Source organism: Toxotes jaculatrix, chromosome 4 (assembly GCF_017976425.1).
Source record: "Toxotes jaculatrix isolate fToxJac2 chromosome 4, fToxJac2.pri, whole genome shotgun sequence".
Classification (NCBI taxonomy): Eukaryota; Metazoa; Chordata; class Actinopteri; family Toxotidae; genus Toxotes; species Toxotes jaculatrix.
Window position 1 is genome coordinate 10,414,847 of NC_054397.1, and position 20,549 is coordinate 10,435,395.

At 39.9% G+C, this 20,549-nt stretch overlaps 1 protein-coding gene across 1 annotated transcript in view; it reads left to right on the forward strand.

The window, feature by feature from the left end:
• Nucleotides 1-13,031: 13,031 nt before the first annotated feature.
• Nucleotides 13,032-20,549, forward strand: part of fbxo41 (F-box protein 41) — a 39,515-nt gene continuing 31,997 nt past the window's right edge. The window contains exon 1 of the mRNA XM_041036488.1: nucleotides 13,032-13,049. The gene's annotated coding sequence lies outside the window, so the exon portion shown is untranslated. The remainder of the gene's footprint in view (nucleotides 13,050-20,549) is intronic.

The window sequence follows — 20,549 nt, forward strand, 5'->3', positions numbered from 1 at the left end:
AATCTTGACAGTCCATGGAAATAATAATTTCAGTCCATACTGAACAGCTTTGTAACTATATATTTATTTCTTTGTGTGTTGGATACTTGTTGCTTCAGGTTTGTGCAGGAACAAAGTGCTCTAACATAAATAATTTAAAGCTGCTATAATCAGTATTTTACATTAACAATAAATAGTGTGACTGTGTAATGTCAAATGGGTCAAGGGTGGTGACGAACCCAGAGAATTATCACCTGAGTCTGTTGTTGCCTTCAGTGCTAAGGAGCATTTTAGCATCTTTCAGCTCATTGTTTTGGTTTGTCACAGACCTGATTAGCTTGTCTTCACATCCTTCCATAACAATTCCACTCTGACTGTGGTCCAACCCGGTTTGGATGAATGTGACAGCAACTTGTAGTGACAACAGGATGAAATATTAACCATTAACCCAATCAGCTGGTGACAGAGTACCACAGCTTCCTCTGACAGTAAATGAGCAATGAGCATTTAAATCAGTCATGGTCTACATCTGCAGCTATGTGCACAAAAAAAAGAGAGAGAGACAGATTCCCACCTATGCTCTTATCACTTTGTTTTTTAAACAAACGGCTGTTAACAATGAACCTTCCAGCACATATACTTTGACATGTGTGGAGGAAAGGGGATAAGCTTCAGGTGAATATATAGTATAACACAGTTGAAAGCCTCCTGGATTGACAGTAATGACTCTGAAGGAAGTTTGTGCTTGTGTAAAAAAAAAAAAATGTCTATCATGCAATTACTTGTTGCAAATATCTAGAAAACCTGCTGTCACATTATCATGCAGCCATCTCGCAAAGTACCTCACACAAAAGAAACATATAAAATCCGCATAACATCACCATATACACTCACAACTGTTAACCCCTCTTCCCATAAAATAAATTACCGTATGACCATGTGTCCAGTAGAGCTGTGAGTGATTACTTTAGTGCTTTGACATTTGCAACAGCAGTAATGAGGCATGTCTGTGACAGCTGTGTCACTACCAGCAGCCTATGTCTCGGCTGTTCAGTTCAACGCTGGGAAGGAGGCATACTGTGGCCAAACACTGGCACTCTCTCTAGATAATGATGGCTCATCCATAGAGAAGCAGAGAGAATGTGTCGAAGTCTGAGGAAACTGTGCGCATGTGTGTTTCAGTGAGAGAAAGAAGCGTGTGAGGGAGGCCGATTGAGAGTATGTGAAGTGTATTAGTATGTGTGTTTGTGTGAGTGTGTGTGTGTGTGTGTGTGTGTGTGTGTGTGCATGTCTGTCATTGCCAAGATGGAATCAGAGACTGGGAGAGGAGGCTGGGCTGGGACATAAAGACTAGTAGTATAAAAATGAGTGGGCTGAACACGCTCTGCTCATACAGTGCACCCTCCCGTCAAGCAGGGCGACGATTTGCATGTGCACACCAGCCCCTACGCCAACTACAGTATGTATTCTGCATCTAAATTAACCATCAAAATCAAGTCGCTCTGCAGAACTCCATGAAATGTATGCAAAATGTAGCTACTTCAGCATCAGCAGCCTGTTTTCTCTGCCGCAACTGTTGCTTGAATGCCCACTGAATTTTGTTAGCTGTGAATTGGAGCCATGAGTAAAAAAAAAAAAAAATAACAGTATGATGAGTGGCCTAAATCATACAGTTTATAAAGGTTTAAGATCAGTTAATTTGAGTTATGTTGTATTGTACTTTTTTCTAGTCTATTCTGTTCTGTTCTATGCTAGATTTTTTTTTTTATAAAAGTTATAGACCCTGATACATTTGTGTGATAAATAAGTCAATAACTTTTCATCTAAATTTCACTGAGGGGGGTATGAATCTAAGGATGATGAGCCTACAGTCTTTTTCATGTACATTTTTTATTCAGTATCCTTTTAGATGTGGCACTATTTCTACCATTACCTTGGGTTTCATAAGTCAAAGTACTTATTATGCGCGGTGCCCCTTTTCAAAGTGTTAAAGCCACCCCCCCCCCCCCCCCCCCCCCTCCCAAAATTACTCAAATAATAAGTATTTCTCTATTACTGGTGACAAAATAAGCAGCAATCCCACTTCAAACTACAGAGAACTTTCTAACTTTATGTTGGACACAGTCATTTGCCACAAGAAGCCAAATGATAAAATAGGTTTTTGTGATTTTTAAATAAGTATAGTTTGTATCACTGGATCATTATTACTGATTCATTAGCATGTAAGCAAATTTTCAATGTTGTACCTGAGTGTTGAGGTGATGCTAATTGTAGGTACTTTGTGTTTTGGTTAGTATTTTAATTTAATAACTTTGCATCATATTCCATATGTTTATTACAAACACCATACCAAATTATTGGTAGGGTAGCACTTTATTCTCGAAACAGCCTCAATTCTTTGTGGCATTGATTCCACAAGATGTTAGAAAAGATTCCTTTGAGATTCTGCTCCATGTTGACATGACTGCATCACTGCATCATTTCTGCGGATTTGTCAGCTGGACATTCATGTTGCCAAGCTCCCGTTCTACCACACCCCAAAGGTGTTCAGCAGGATTCATATGTTGGTGACTGGGGAGGCCACTGACCTCATTGTCATGTTCTTGAAACCAGTTTGAGTCAGCTTTTGCTTTGTGACATGGTGCATTATCATGCTGGGTGTAGCCATTAGAAGATGGTAAATTGTGGCCATAAAGTGATGCACATGGTCAGCAACAATACTGGAACCATTACACCACCAGCAGACTGGATTGTTGATATACAGCAGGTTGGGTCCATGGATTCATGCTGTGGACACCAAATTCTGACCCTACCATCTGCGCGCCTCAGCAGAAATCCAGGTTAGCCAGACCAGGCCACATTTTTCCAGTCTCCAACTTTCCAGTTTTGGTGAGCCTGTGTCCACTGTGGCCTCAGATTTCTGTTCTTGGCTGACAGGAGAAGAACCTGACATGGTCTTTTACTGCTGTAGCCCATCCACCTCAAGGTTTGACATGTTGTGCATTGTGAGATGCTTTCCTACTCCCCCCAGTTGTAAAGAGCGGTCATCTGAGTGACCGTAGCCTTCCTGTCAGCTCCAACCAGTCTGCCAGTTTTCCTCTGACCTCTCTCATCAAGGTGTTTCCATCCACTGCTGGATGTTCATCTCGCTGGATGTGTTTTGTTTTATTGCAAAATTCTGAGTAAACTCTAGAGACTGTTGTGTGTGAAAATCCCAGGAGATCAGAATTGAGAATTAATGTGGTGGAGTTTAAATTCAATTTTTCCATCTGAAATGCATTGTAGGTAACTCAAGTAAAGTACAAGTACCACAGATTCATAGTTAAGTACAGCACTTGAGTAAATGTACTTAGTTATTTTCCACCTCTGGTGTCCATGTGGGTCAGTAGGATATCCTATGATGCTGCTGAGCACAAATTAAAAGTACTCTCCTCATTTCTCATTCATGCTACTGGCTGCTTTACCCCCCACTGGTTAGCGGCATAGCAGAGCTGTAGCATCACAGACTCCCCTCCCCTCCTATCCTCATTCCTCACTGTATCCTCTCAGCAGTGCATAATGGCCAGCTCTGCCCCCCCAGTGGCTTTTAGCTGGTGATGGACTGTCACTTTCACCGGGAGGTGGGAGCACAGAGAGTGACGTCTCTCCTTGTCTGAGTGTATAGGAGCCATGCTGGGGTCACACAGGGGCGTATACAGTACAGTATGTTTCCCAAGCCTAAAAGCCCCGACAATAAATCAGACGGAAGCTGTCTGATCTCAAACCTGTAGAGTGCTGGAAACCTAAAGAGACATGTTTCGTCGCCCTCCTGTGATTCCTGGAGCTTTAAATGGGGGCTTTCATATGTATGAGTCAGATCAGCGGTGCACATTTAAAAATCAAAACACTTTCTTTCACTGCAGGTCCCCAAATTCCCTTGTCTTGTGTTGTAAGCAATCACCATGTGAATTAACAATGTGATTTAGGTTGTAGTTTTTGTAATTGCTTTTGTAGCTTTGCAAAGTATGATATAGCCAACTAAGACAGAAAATGGAAAAACCGATCTGTATTTAAAGGAGTTAAAGTTGTTATTCATACCTTGGTGCTAGAAAAGCATTGCATGTATAAAGTTATTTATACTTTTTTAAGCTTCTGATTTGGCTTAAATACATACTGGTTTCCCTTTTTGCCACTGGTGCAAATAATTTCTGTTGCTTACCATAAAATAACTTTTCTTGAATCAAGATTCAAGGAATTTAAAATCGAATAATGCTAATTTCAGATTTGAAGAATTAGCAGAACAAGTGCTTAGGAAACAGAGGAGGGAAAAAAAGAGTCTGTGCTGTTGTTGTTAGTCATCTGTGATCCTGTCACTCAATGCTGTGGCGGCATAGGGTCTGCTTCCTGTTAACAAGATATGTTTACAGCATCAGCATTGGGCTCCCACCGTCTGTGTATTTGTGCATTTATACTCCTTGTCACTCCTCGAGATTGATGCATCCACATGTCTGTTAACTATTAACTGATCAGGAACTGCCATCTTTGGGGAGACAGATAGTGACAGGGTCCCCGGTCCTTCACAGTACTCAGTGGCTGAGGCAGGCCTTCCTTTGTTATGGAGCCAAAATGGTGCCCAGTGGCAGGATGCTGTGTCTAACCATTAACTAGATTCCTGGCACTGGGGCTTATCCACTGAGGTGACAAATCACAATGTTCCCCACAACTTAACCTGGAGAAATATTAACCCCATCTCAGCTGGGGCTCTTCCTCTATCGTCCTGCAGATAAATGAATAGATGCTGATCCTTTCATCACCATCAGTTTCTCCTTCCTCCTACTCATCCACTCTCTGTGTTTGTGTCTCTTCTGGCACCACTGACAGTGGCGTCTTGTGAAGGAGGAAGGGACTGATATGATGAGAGGTAGATGTGCTGCTTCCTGCCTCTGGACGATAAAAAGATAATTTATGGATTCATCACTTTGCGGGTCGTGAAAACAGTGTTTTTTTTTTCTAACAAAGAGTAACCCTCAAAGAAATTATCATTATGAACGAATACAGAAGTATGATTGAAGTTGAACAATCACTTAAACAGTCGCAGAGCTGCTACAATCAAGGGCTTTAATTTATGTAGCAGATTTTCCATTTGTGTTCTCCTGCAGTACCTGTGCAGTAGGAAGTCATTTTTAATGTGAGCATGTTTCTGTTCATATGGCCCATTCACCTTGCCCTCGGATGTTGTAGGTCTCTCTGTGTTTAACACCTCTGAAATATTTTCTCCCTCCTTCCACGAGAAGTTAAAAGGGTGACAGATTTCGCTGTTGCCTCCATCATTAAATCCTGCGCCCCTTCATAAAGTCAGCAGACCTCCATGGTGTCTCGGTCCTGCGCCGTTATGGCCGCTCATGGTCCAAATGAACTGAAGAGCTTTCATGTGTCCTGAACAGTCTACTCCTCTCATTACAGCCCATAGTGGTCTCACATCAAACAGCCTCATTATTTTCAATGAGGGAGGAAGCACGAGTATGTGACGAGTTGGAGCTACAAAGTGACTACCAAGTTCAAATAAAATCTGCCTTTTGTGGTTATGTTATGCAAGCAAAATGCTGCAGAGATTAAAGTACTGTGTGTCTCCAGACTGGTGACATGGGAGTTCAAGTCACCAGTTTCACTCCTGTTTGCACAGGATTTGGTGAAAATTATGTGAAATCAGGACCTTTATTGATTTAACATGATACTTTAAATTCTTCAGAAACAAAACTGCAAAAATGTGCTTTATGCATGCTGCAGCATCACAGTCCAAAATATACTGCAATTATTGTGAATAAGATCAACATTCAGCAATAGCACTTCTGAATATCCTGTATCATAAATGGCTTTTCACAATTTGATTATTATAGTGTGGCAAAAATGTTTTGATATCATACAGACCATCATATTAGCTCTCAGCTGAATTATGCCTATTTATAGTTTTAAAGCATTTTACATAAAAAAGCCTCGATTACCAGCCTAATTTAATATTAGCTGACAACAATTTGACAAGGCGAGATCAAAGGTTAAGCTAACACACCGTGGCTGTTAACTCTATTAACATGGAAATGAATGCAACAACTCAATAGCCTGTTGTCATACCTACAGTGAACAGCCTAAATAAGTTGCAGTGAAAAATCACAAGGGCTGTACTTGATAAGACATACTCGTGTTACTATGGCAACATCCATGGCTCAAGCTAAGAATGCAGAGATCTGGATAATCGTTGTCATTGTGATACATGGGGTTTTGCTATAAGAACCATGTATTACTATATTGGGACATTAATGCGTTTGCAGTCAGCAAGATCAGATTCCATTCAGAAATCATGTTTCAACAATGGCTATACATATACTCAGCTGTCTGCAACACAAAAGCCTCTGTCCATCATTATACCTCAGTTTTCATGATTAATATGCTCTTTGTGTTCCTTGTTGTGCAAATATGTACAGATACGTTAAATGGATTCTGTTTTCCAGGTTTTCAGACAAAAGACATGTAACATGTAGCATGCTTGATATCCTGCAGAAACACCATTCGTTAGAATGTAAGCTGTACAGTGAACAGCTTACATTCTCCCCCCTCTGGAAGTTTTCATGTTTTATCATTTAACAAAGTGAATTTTACGTGTTTTACAAAAATGTCCTTTAATGTCAAAGTAAAAACAGGCCCGTACAAAGTCATTAGTATTATCGGTTATTTACAGAGAATTTTATAGGCACTGTAATTTTTTTTTTTTTTTTTTGATTATTCATATTTTGAGAAATACTGTATTGGAAGGTGTGTGAGTATGCTTTTCCTGGCTGCTCAGTTGGTTCAAGGACCACAGTCTAAACAAGTAACAGAAGCCCACTTGATAAAACTGACATTTTGATTTGCTTGTGTTTGGTTGCAAAAATTCATTTTAATTTGAGAAATCAATTCAGCTAACACAGCTCATCTTTGAGAAAAATGAGAACAACTGAGAACATATATTTGTATAAGTGAAGAAATGAGATTGTAGTTCCTCGGTCGCTGGCTTTGAAGTCATAATATTTCTGCAAACTACTGATCAATTTTTTAAGGAGCCAGCTGTAAGCAACAGTAGCACTGTTTGCCAAAATTACTTGAATAATTCTTCAGGTGATTTCCAAATGTTTTATATTTACCCATTGTTTGGTCTCTTGCTCCAGAGTGTCTGCACACACACTCATTTTCATCGCTGGACTGCTTGATGATAAGCTGTACACTTACAGTTGAGTTGCATTGTTGTGAAGTGAATGTGATAATGATTTTCAAGCTGTTACCCTGCAGTTTCACATTTTATCCTTTTAATGAGTATGGCACTTGAGGTGATATATTGGTATTGGCTGAGCTCCCACAGGCTTTTATGTTGTTCTATTGTGTTACCCTGAGTGTTAACAGACAGCAAAAGCACATTCAACTTACTGATGTATCAAGAATTTCTCGTGCTTTGAGGAAGCTGCCATTTTGCACCGTGTGTGGTCTCTGATGAGTGAGCACATTGATTTATGAAAGTTATCTCCTAAATGTTTACAGGGGATTCATTTGCCGGACAAATTCTTTATACATATGCAAGAATTCCTCAAATCAGTTTTGAGCATTGTCCTTCTTTGATTTTAGAAATAAGAAAAATACAGACAACTGGCTGACAACAAGGGTGTAATCTCCACCCATCAAGACACAATGTCTGTACTAACACTTACAGACATTTTAAATATTTGACTTGATCTTGTTACCAAAAAACTAATATTTCTGTCAGTAACCATTATAATATTCATCAGTTAATCCTTGCATATTACTGATGCCCCCTGCTGTTCAAAGCTTTAACTGCTTTCCATCCCTCTTTTCAGCTGAGGCATTGCTGTTGGCACACCATACAGCCATAGCTTATTGATGTGTTTAAGTGTGGCTTATTTAGTCCGACCTGACCTATTGAATCAAACTGACCTTAAGGTCACATAGACAGGCTCTTTACTTTTAAGAATGTAATAATAAGTGCCTTGGGAGGGCGGTAACTATTGCCCCAAATGAAACTGTAGATCTTCCTTTGTGATGAATTAAATATGCGATTACCACAGCTGCCTCCAGATGTTTGTCTCTTCCACTGATTTCACATTTGATGTTGACATCCCTTCAAAGCACAAGTGCTAAATAATTTCAACATACTTAATGTTTAGTGTCGTACATAATAATAGTAAGATATTTTGTCTCTGTCTTCTCAGTCTTCTCCTCCTTCATCACCTTTTTTGCATCCTCTCAGCCAAAATAAAATAAACTCCAGGCGAAACGTTTTCATTGTACAAAAATGTCAGACATGTGTTGTGGTTGCTAAGCAAACAGTGACTAATAATATCTACATGGAAGAGGTTTGCATTAGTGCAGCAAGCCAAAGCACAGCATGTCTCAGTCTCTACCAATCTAAAGACAATGAAGGTTCACCACACTGTAATTACCCGACAATGAGTTTGTCAGTCACTTCTCATAAATATGAATAAGGAGGGATGGATAAAGGTGTTCGGTCTAAATTTGCCACGGTTTTTGACGTGAGAACGAGAAAACGGCCCAGCATCATATTCATCCTATCAAAATCTCCTGAGGGAGAGAGTTTTTAAGCTTTTGTGTGTCAGTCTTTCCCTGTCATGACTGGATGAGTGCAGCATGTAGAGGGCGTAGAGGGGTAGAGATTGATGTAACAGGTTTGGGTTTTTACTTTCTAAATTATAAAAGTGGGGGTTATATATATTTTTTAGGAACAGCCTGAAGGTGTCAGCTGTTACTCTGAAATGCAAAAAAAAAAAAAAAAAAAAACACTCAAGGATATAGTGGACAGTATATCTGCATAAAGCAGAAAGAAGCATCTCGGACTGCTTTATTCACTGGCTAATTTGAATGTTAATGGGCTATATGAAAAAAAAAGCCTCTTATACTGTTGCACATGTTTCTCTCAGCATCCATGAAGAGCTCTCTTAGTGGTAGGCTTGATCATAACCAGCGCTGTACAATTACATTTTAAATTAACGTAATAAAAGGCCATTGTTTGCATCCAAAACCATAATAATCAATTAAACTTTATTTTAGTCGAGGAGACTGTCTCTAACTCATCAGGCTACCTCCTTGCTGTTTAATGGAGCAAGTCCTGGATACACTGTTATACAGTGATTATTGGACAGCTTAGAGACAGTGTTAGGCCAAACATAAGGTAGAGTCAATTCCTCCTGGCTATTTAAAACATTGATGAATTTATTAGTGCTGCTAGAATTTTGTTTATGTAACTGATGTTGGTCAAAACAAAGCAGATAAATGTTAAACAAATCAACTATGTTTAATCAGTGTTATAATATTAAAATATTCAAAATAATATTACACTGTACAACACTGACCTTGTGTGTCACCTAAATGGTGCAACTTACATCCATTAAAATGCCTTTTTAACTGACCTGACAGTATTAAAGATGATTATAATTAACAAAACTCACAAATGACCTGATGAATCACATGAAATAAACAGGTGAAAATTTTAAAAAGAACAATATTTCATTATTTTCCATTTAGAGTTTATACGTTTTGAGGATATTCACAGTTGCAGCGTTTTGATTTGTGACAGTTTTATGTGAAACAGCAACAACAGAACAACATCAGTAGTTTGTGTGTTCACTGTAATTTACTGTAACACGACTGCATTGTAAATATTCATTGGCCATAGCAAACATGCTGTATCTTTGATCTCCTACAAGTTTTACAGGGAAAATTAGTGAGGAAAATGTTGACATTTGGCATGAATAATTTGACAGTTGCAGAAGTGTGGTGAATTATGGCCCATTTGACACTTTAATTTGCTGCGTACTTGCTAGGAATAAAGTTGAGTGGACTTAATGAATTCATCGAAACCATCAGAAGACAAAAAGAGCCAGGCGCTTTAAATGTAATTTCCATATTAAGCCAGAGTCTATATATTTTATACATCACTGTGCAGTAAGGACTTTGGAGCGTATCCTATAAAATATTCCTTTATTGAATGCACCTTAATCAGACAATTTGACATCCTGATACAGTACACTACAATAAAAAAAAAAAGTAATTGTTGTTACAGGTGACAGTTATACTGTATTTGTGTCGCTTCATGTTGAAAACTGTTTTGCTGTATAAATGGTAATGATGCAAAGAGTTTTTTACTGGCTCTAATTTATGACATGATTGATGATGGCTTTGAGTTTGTTCTGTACGATTTCTGTGTGTGTCTCGTACAGCAAAATTAATGAGTTTACATACTGAATCTGAAAAAGAAAATGTACTTAACAAGTTTTTTTTTTTCAACAAACAGTTGTGTATTTAAAAGGCAGGATGTATTCCTCAAACAAACCTGATTTCCCTTGTTAGGGGGAGTTGTGTGTTGCATATTAAAACTGACGACATATACTTTATAAAAGTAAGTTTGTGACATTTACCCCAAATATTAGGGTGTACTGTTACTGTTTTCCAGTGGTAAATGTAGCGTAGTGTGAAGCATTTACTAATGTATTTCGGTTGGTGAATTGTGATATGTACAAGAAGTGAATGATATGCACAGACACAGTATTTTCACATGGAAGCCTGTGCACAGTGTAGTTCTCTTCTCTGACCAGTAAGTGGTGCTTGAACTCCTAAATGGGATTTCTGGGGATCCTGCAACTCTCTCTCTCTCTCTCTCTCTCTCTCTCTCTCTCTCTCTCTCTCTCTCTCTCTCTCTCTCGCTCTCGCTCTCTGTCTCTCTCTCTCTCACACACACACACACACACACACACACTTTCTGATTGTGCCTGTATTTAATTTTACACTACACTAAAATCAAACCTGAGACTGTTTATTCACTGTAGCTCTGTCCATGTTTGACCATATAAAGAGACATTTAGTGTGTCCAGACATTGATACATCATAAAAAACATGCAGGCGTTGAGCTGTAATGGCTTCCTTCATTTAAACTCACCCCTTTTGGTAAGCTTTTATCAAAAAGTCCAAGTGTACACTCTCCTCACGTAGCGCACATCGTCAGTGAGTGGACCAGTCTACATCCTTGTGTGATGATGTGTTTAATAATAGGATCCCAGTCAGACAACACAGGCTCATATTAGCTGAGATATAGGAGTTTTTGTTGTAGCATTCATTCTGTAAAAACATTCTTGGTTGGTTCACACAGAAAATCTTTAAACCTTTGCAATGACAACTCAGTTTTACTTGCAGGCACTATGCACTCCATATTAAGGCTTGGATCACAACGAGGCAGCCAGGCTGCTTTGCAGGCTTAACCCTTAATGCAGCATCACTTCAGCGACACATAGGCCTGTTAGCAGAACCATCCAGTCAAGATCCGTCAAGACTGCAGCTGGTGGATGATATTTATAATAAGGAATGTTAAAGTAATAAATGTTATAAAGCGAATGACATAAGCAGATACTAGTTGCTTTAAATATACAGCTATTTTTAAGTCACTGGTGCATAAAACATCCTCAGGCTGTGACACATGAGACCAAAACATCGGCTAGAGCATTTTCACTGAGAGCTGATTTCTAGTTATGCAGTCTTGTTTCTATTTTCTTCCCTTTTCTGTCACCACATAGCAACTTAATGTGTGATTACTTGCAAGAGTTATGGCCCCAACCATAACTCACATGAACACTCTGATCCAGAGTGTTCTCAAACTTTGTGATGTCAAAGACTCACAAAGAAAGAAACATTATGCTACTGATATCATACCTAACAGGTGTTTTTACAGTTCAAATGACCATAAGATGTTATTACAGGAGGATAATTAACTGTGAAAGAGAGTGAAAGATCCAAAATATGTTTTCATTAATGTACATTAAGTGAGCACATTGAATTGAACACCTGTGCAATCTAAGATTTAATCTAGATTTAAAAGTCTAACCAGGGCAGCAAATTCTTTTCAGCTAGATGCCCTTTATCCATCTGTTGCATTGCTTATGTCAGAATCAGTCTTTAAAAACCCATTATGTTTCATTTGTGTGTAATTGCTGGATGTAAATGCTTCCGTAGGTCATTAAAAACAAATGTCTTTAATCAGCACCGAGGACACCTCTCTGACAACTGTGTGACTGTGTTCATTGTCAGCTGTCTGACCAGCGGTCCATAACACAAAGATGTTCATTTTACATTTATGTATATTCAGTTTGTGGTAATTTGATGAAACATAACTAACTTTATTTTACTTGGATAAATGCACCATGTGAGCACAATGTAAAGCAATAAAGGTGTTAGAATTAGATTCTCACTACCAGACAGGGCCACAGGGTTGATGCAGGACACAGATGATGTTGTGCTTTAATGGTGCAAAGTCCCAAAGCAAATTTGCAAGTGGAAAAAAGACAAACAAACAAAACAGAACTTTATGAGCTTCACTGTAGGGTGATGTTTATTACATAACTATTGTATTGGGCTCCATCATACTTTTCTTGGTGCTCAGACTAAAGTGAGACACATTCCTCGACTTATAACAAACTGAATGGATGATTGGCAGGATGCTAAATAGTAAAATGGATAATGTTTCACAATCATCACGTAAAGAGGGATGATTGATTCAGGGAGCCAAGCAGCAGCAGCTAGCAGGACCAAATTGTCTTAACAGCTTGCAGTGCTGTGCTGGATGAATGGGGTAGGTTGTTTGCCTGTCTGTCTGTCTGTCTGCCTGCCTGCCTGCCTGCCTGCTTGCCTGCCTGTCTGTCTGTCTGTCCCTCCTGTGTCTGTCATCTCTCTCCACACCCACAGCCTGAGCAGACACAGGTACAGTAATCTCTGCTCAATCAGAAGATGGGAGGGATGTATTTGTTTATGATTCATGTTTTTGCATCTGTTCAAGCATTCTCCCTCCCTCCCTCCCTCTCTCTCTCTCTCTCTCTCTCTCTCTCCCCCGCCTGGCTCTCTCCTCCCCTCCTCTCTCTGCCTCTCCTCCCTGGTCTTCCTCTGCAGGCCTGCTGCTCTCTGCTGCAGAGAGGGGCTGCGTGACGTCAGTGAAGGCTGGAGCGGTTCCTTGGTTGGAGCGGAAAAAAAAATGGGGAGAAGACTGCGAGGTGAGTGAGTCGCACATTTCTTTCTTTTTTTAACCCCACTCTTCCGATCACATTCGTGTTGCCGTGTGTGTGCGCGCGCGCGGGTGTGTGCGCGCTTGTGTGTGCATGCATGTGTGTAAATGTGTGTATGTGTGCGTGTTTGTTTGTGTGCGTGTATGTGTGTGTGCACTGTGTATGTTTTCCATTATCGCTTCATTGACGCCGCTGCTCCTGTGCAACGATTTTATGCAACGTCGGGAGTACCGTCAAGCGATGGCCACTGTGCTGCTGTGAAAAAACAGGGAGAAAATCGGGTTCTTAACCAAGCTGTCGCCCTGTCCTCCGAGAGGACACAGCTGCTGCCATCAGCATCGGTGCGAATTTACCTGACTCCAGGCCCATTTGTGCGTATACGGTGGCGTTCGTTGCTGTAAGATGACATTTGGTGATGCCGCTCGTCCACACCCACATGATGTGCTGCTTGTGCTTGATCCATGTGCAGTGCAGATATGAGGGTCAATGATTTTTTTTTGTGTGTGTATGTGTGTGCCTGTGTTGACTGCCAAATCGTTAACCGCTTGTCAATCGACAGCTTGAATCTGCTTTTCAGAGCGACACAGGAGACTTTGATGGGCCTGTTTGTCCCGGATGTGTGCGGAACTGTACCTGCTATTCCTTTATTTAGAAAATATTAATTTGTGGTGTGTTGCAAATGCAGTGAGTCTTTGTGTATTTAGTGCACACAGAGCTGTAACCTGGCTATTTTGGTGAATGTATGGGGCATGATTTCTTATACAGTTTTATCATAATCTGCATTAATTTTATTATCTTCTTGCAGTCAAGAAGTCTTCGTGCGGAATAGGTTTTTAATGTTCCTCTGAGCACAGTTTGATTCAAGAGTTAAGCGTCTAAGGAAATCATGACTCTGTAATATTCACACACCAATAATAACATTCCCACAGGACTTCTCAAACTCTCCTGGTGTGCCCCAGCTCTTGAGGCAGCACACTGCTGAAGTGACAAACAGGCAGGACTGCTGGAGTTTGGGAAAGTGTCATGTGACTACAGTGCATGAGAAATCTGACTCAGAGTCTGTAGGCCTCAGCCTATATGCTGCTGTGGAATCAGATGTGACAAAAGTTGGAGCAGTCATGCTGAAAAAAAAAAAAATGGAAGGCTAGCTACAAGATTAACAAACTTGTTTGGTTGGTTTTCTGCGGAATGAGATTAGTTTGAACTTTCATGAGATAACAGAGCTTTAAAGTCCTTGACTGCTCTTCTGTTCAAGAAAGAGTTGTGTTCTGTATCTGCACTGCAGCAGTATACAACTTGCATACACATGCTACATGCCTTTGTGCACACAGATTCTTTGATAGCATACCAGTTTTCAGTAGTCACCGCAGACAGATGGTTTCCCAGTGATCACATGTCAGGAAGAATTCACACTGATGCTGAATATTTTACTGTGTGTTACTGTACCGTCTTCAGCATTGTATCGTCCTACTGGTGAGTGTGTATGCTTATGTCACTTTGTGCACGATCATGTGTGTGTTTTCATTTGGCAAGCGTGTGGCCGTGGCTCTTTGAGCTGCAGTTGTGAATCCAATATTCATTACCCACAATCCCAGAGCAGATAGAAATCCTCTGTTGTTAGAAAACATGCTAATGTGTGTTTGCAATGCTGTATTTGTTCTGTGTAGGGAAGATGGATTTGTTTACATTTCTATTGATCCTGAAGAGTGTTTCTGTTGCTTTGTGCTATACAATGTCTGTCTGTCTATCTTATGTACTGACTGACTCAGTTAAGAGTTGTGTCTCTGGATGTGGGGTTCACAGATCAGACAGGGATACAGACACAGGGTAGGACCTGTCAGGATGCTGTCAGTCAGTTTATGCATACAAGCTAGAAACAGTCACACTGAAATTCACATATCCACGGATATTTAAATGCAGGTCCCTTGAATCTTGGGATATATTTATAGAATAAGGCTGGTGATTTTCTTTATTTTTATTACTGTCAACAAATCTCATGAAAAGACCAAAACCAACAGTTCATCTCTCTCAACTTTCTGATCCCCCAGCCTGTCTATGACTCTTAACCCTAATCCCATTTGCTTCTTTTGAACACAAATCCTCAGAATCAGGTTGGAAAAATAAAGATTTGTCATGAAAAAGCTCAGCAATTCCCTAAAACAGCAGAGCTATAATTTTTTAGCAGAGGTCACCCAAGCAGGAGTAAATTGTGCATTTATTGGGAACTGTTTCCAGCTGTAGATTTGTTGTTCTAACAAGTGTTTACACCAACAAGAGAGTGTGAACAGGATTAATGCCAAATAAACAACGTTGCTCATATTCATCACAATGAAAGAACTTGTCAGCCAGTGCAACAGTTTGGCTGACTGATGTGTTTTTAATAGTTTCTGGACTACAGTGGAGGTCTATGTCACAAAGATTTAAAGTAAATAAGTTTTTAAGTAGGATCAGTTCAGTGATTAATTTCTATACAAATAAATGACTGTAATATTTATGCTCCCAGTTTCTTAGAATCCAAGATGATGTCTTATTTTGTCTGACCAACAGTCCAAAATCCAAAAAAGTTTTTCCTCATAAAGTTACTCTACCAATTTCCTGATTATCAATATATTTGATGATTCATTTTCTGCGAATAGAGAATGTCGCCAGCCTTATCCTTCAAAATAAAAACACTCTGTCCTCTAACAAACCAGTTTGTGCCTAATGTGAAACTTATTTCGTCGTCATTTAGTTTCATGCTGTAAGTAGCCGTTCTCTTGTGATCAGACTGTTTTTCCCTTTAGGTAATCATTAATTTGCAACTCATTCTCAGTATTAATTTCTTTTATAACAAAGTGCCCATTCACAGCTGCCTCAGACATCTCCCAGCCATTCTGTTATTGTTGCGCCTGCCTGCAAAATGGTGTTCATCCAACCAAGGATCAGGCTCATGATTCTGGCCTTAGGGCATTTAAAGTTTTCTGACAGCTTGTGTCTGCCAGACTGTGTGTGGAAAAATACTGATACCAAGGTGTAAATTGCTATCATGCAATATTTACTTATTCATATTAATTGTTTTAAGGTTTTTCAACCCATCAGATAATCACATATGCCTTATGATTGGCATGTTATCAGATTTTCTTAAATGCTCTCTCATTTGAAATATCCCATCCTTGTTAGGCAGAGTGCCATATGTCTGCCCTATTGAAATCTGAAATATTTAATCTTTTCGGATTTCCTCACTCTACCAGCAATATGAATATCGTGCCACCACAGGCTCAGGATTAATGAGTATAAGAGGACCTCAGAGACCGTCGAAACGCGGCCACAAATCATAGAGACCATTTTCTGCATCATTTCCCACAGACGTCCTCTATAGAAGCTTCCTTCCTAGTTTTGTGTAGGCTAGCACAAAGGGCTTAATGTACGCACAGAAGAAGCTTTCTTGTGTTCTTTTAAGAGGATATGAAGTCCTGAGAAAGTACAGTATCTCATCCAGCTGTGGTTGGATAAGATACTGTAACTCTCCTTGATGGCAGTTACAAATGTGTCAGTGTGACCTCCTGTTAGCCAGCAGTGGCTTAGATTAATGACACTAAATGACAGGTCAGTTTGACTTATCAATGGATCTTATTACTTGTTGAGGAAACTGCAACATCAATTAGATTTTTGTATATTCCATCATTAACAAGCCAGTATTGGACTAATTTCCCCTCCATACCCATGGAAAAGAACAAACTGGATGTAACGCACAGGCTTGCCCACATACGCAATGGTCGCAGCAGGGACCAGAGCAGTTAGTGTGTTTAACGACATCTTCCGGGCATGCACTGATGATCTACGTATACTGGAGGATAACTGTTTCACTGAGCAGCCGTCTGGATCAATAGTAGACAGTGGTGAGTCGGGGAATGAGTCTGTCCATCAGCTCACATTTGTGAAAGTGATTGCATCTCATTCACTATCCCAGCCTCGTCCTGACCTTAGCTCCCATAATGACTCTCTTTCGTTGTCACTGCAGTGAGAGCTGTGCAGCTTTAGCTTTCTTCTTGCATTCAGTCTCCCTGTGGTCACTGAATGCTAATACTGCTTCAGTGGGTGCAGGATGGAGCTGTATCATCAAATATGAAAGAGCATTTACATGGTGTCTTCCTTTGTCCTTGTATTAGTGAAGTAATGGTGCACAGACAGTTGCCTTGAAATCGTCATCCACAACTTTTAGACAACTCTGTAATCACAAGATGTTTGTTTTTGTTTTTTGTTTTTTTAACGGAGTGACTGCTGGCTCTTGAATTAGAGATACCCCTTTTCCATCAAGGCAGTTTGAAGGCCACTTCGGAGCCAGTGCCTAATCTTGAACTATTTGTTTGCATTTTGACAGCCAAAGAATGAGCTCTCGGCCAGGTTTGAGAGCAGCACCCGCTGGTCTAGAACCAAGACAGTGAACCATAACAGTAAAATTGAGGGGTCAGACAGCTTAACAATGTGCTGAAACTTGCTATAAAGCTCCGTAAAGGAAAGACGAGCTGCAGATTAAGATAATTATTATATAGATTATATAGATAATAAGTTACCATGGGCTGTTAGCCTTAATGTTACTAGGCTAGCAAATTCTAACTAGTTTTAATGCATCCGTCTACATTGTATCTGTCAAGCTGGCAGGAAATACTGTGTCACAGAATCTTATGTTAGACAATGGTAAACCCTTGAAACAGCCTGGAAACAGTCACAGAACATCTTGAGCTTGACAGGAGTGTGTGAGTAACATTATGTAACTAAAAAACAGGATGAAGGAATGCCAAGCGTAGGTGAAATTTCTGGATGGTTGATTAGTACTATTTTCGAACAATATGTTTAACCATTACAGTAGAAAAGACTACAAGCATAATGACAAACTGTTTCGCAAATGTATCACAATAGATTTCCTCAACTCAAACTAAGAGCAGGACAAAGCTGCTAAGGTCAACACTGCTTTAAAGCACAGTGTCAGTCTCAAACAGGTCTCTGCTTACCAGAGCCAGAAGTCAGCTCAAAGCTTTGTAAATGGCCACACAACTGAACCCACTGGGTTAGAGCTGATTCTTTGTTGGCATAATGGTAAATGTGAGGTTATTTTTGTTAGTTGTTTTCATTGACTTTGATTCAATAATAATAAAATTTAAAAATGTTGCATCAGAATTGGGATGTCTGGGTAATACTGTCACAAGAGATGAAATGCTTCGGTCTGGTCTTCTTCAGAAAGGTGGCTCTCTGTATAATGACCAAAGTGTGCTGAATCTTTTTCAGCATAAGTGGTTTAGGTTTGCCCTTTGCTGTCAGGTGAGGAGCCCCAGGCTATGAGATTGTCCTGTCATGGGAGTCCCATGGATTGCTCAGAGCTAACATACTTTGACATGCTCATGTAGGGGCCTAGAAGCCTCCAGGGGCTTTCACAAAACCTCTCATCGTTCAGTTTCTAAAGGAGTCTGTATGCTGCGGTGTAGCTGGTCCTGGGAACGTGTCATTGATGCTATCATACTGCACACCATGCAGAGAAAATAATGTGGGCAATGTGATTATTTGTTGCAATTTTATCTCTTTATTTACTTGGATATTAAGTTTTAGTCTGGCATTGGCTGTGAAAGTAATAACGTGGGAGTGGGAGGAGCACATTTTCCACATGAGCAATACCAGCAGTGATAACAGCTTCATTGTTGAAGTGTAGGATGATGCTCGTGTCACACCTCTCATGCAGTCTTGGCACCTCCAGTATGATGTACAGTAGCATACTGCTAACTGCCAGTTTGGGTTCAGTGCTGCAGCATGTCTGGGTGAAGCTTTGCAGAGGACTGGCTATGATTATACACCTTGACTCATTCTCCTCTTCACACCTCCAAGCAAAACAAATCTTTATCAGAGAGCACAGGCACACAGGAATAAATCTCACCTGACTATGAGATAGAGCCTCAGAGCCGGTCTGGTGAACCAAGATTGTGTGAGGCTGGGTGGCATTTTGCTGGTAACTGGTGACTTTTATTATTTATGAATGAATTACCAATTTAATCATTTGTTGTTCATCCTTTAGAGCTGAACCTTTCACAGGAACATCATTAGTGTAGCCTGAGGGGCAGCTGATGTTTTATGCAAATGGTGCAGAATTCTGTTGCAATGACTGCAGCATAGGCCACAGTATTTATACACAGGTAATGTAAGGAGTTTGAATTAAGTACTTTATCATTGTAGCTCCAGTTACTGTGACTGTATTCCTCTGATAATGTCAGGCAATTCTAATGTAACTCTGTCATTAGTTCCTTGGATCTCTTACGTCGGTGACAGTAGTGGGCTAGTTTAAGCAATGCTAAACTAATCTGGAATGTTTTCAGTAATTCTCCTTCTATTCAGTGGCCTGGGAAAACTGAACAAATTCATTTGTTTTTATCAGGAATGAATGACAAACTTGCTTAGATCTGATAAATTAACAGTGAATTACAAAATGCCAAATGGTTAAATACACTGCTCAAGAACACTGAACAAAAGTAGATACCCTGCAGTTTACCTGCACTTTTCCACTTTTTGACCATAGGTGTTGTAAGAAAAAACTTTTAAGACTCTATAACTAAAAAGAGAGTTAAAAAGAGAGATCACCCACTGAGATCGTTGAGCTTGCAGTGAGTGCTGGAATAAATTATTAATATATCTAGTAGCATATATCTGCAACGCTTGTGGTGTGAAACAGTTGCTCCTGGTGTTAGCCTCTTCCTTTTGCTTTTTTGAGCATTGAATGCTGCTGTGCTCGACACAGCAGCTCAGCAGGTATGATCAGGATGATTATATGCAGAGCTGCAATACAATGTCCCGTTCCTCCCTTTAAAAACTTGTTTAAATACTGCTAGATTTAATGACGTTATCGTCAAGGCACAACACTTCTCTGACTCTGCTGATGCACACACACAGACACACACACACACACACACGTCAAGAGCAGTGGAGCTACCATGCAAGGCACTGACATGACCACTGGGAGCAATTGTGGTTCTGTATCTTGTCCAAAGGCACATCAACGTGTTGACAGGGAAGCCTGTCTCCTAGAAATTCCTTTTATATACAACTAATTTACAATAGGAAATATGTTTTAAAGGAAACGTAAGTCCAGCTGGATTATGTTTTCAATCAACATAATGAGGAAATGTAAATTTATGTATCTTGAAAGTTGCAAATATGATGATATCGAACGCATCAGTAAGCTGTTGACTGACACCAAAATACCTGGTCTTGCAGTAAGTACAAAGTCCACCTGCAGTGACTAAAACATTATTAAACTTTTTTATGGTTATGTTTAGGCACTCACAGTGAAAGTTTGCGGTCTGGTTTAATGCAGAAACCAGAAACATGACCTTTCCTTAACCTTGACTAAAGTGCTTTTTTTGCCTAAACCTAACCAACAGTTCATAAATGTAGCACTTCACTGATTTGAAAACCCTGGAGGGTTAACTCTCTTTCTGATCACAATCATTGATTCAAATAGCAGCC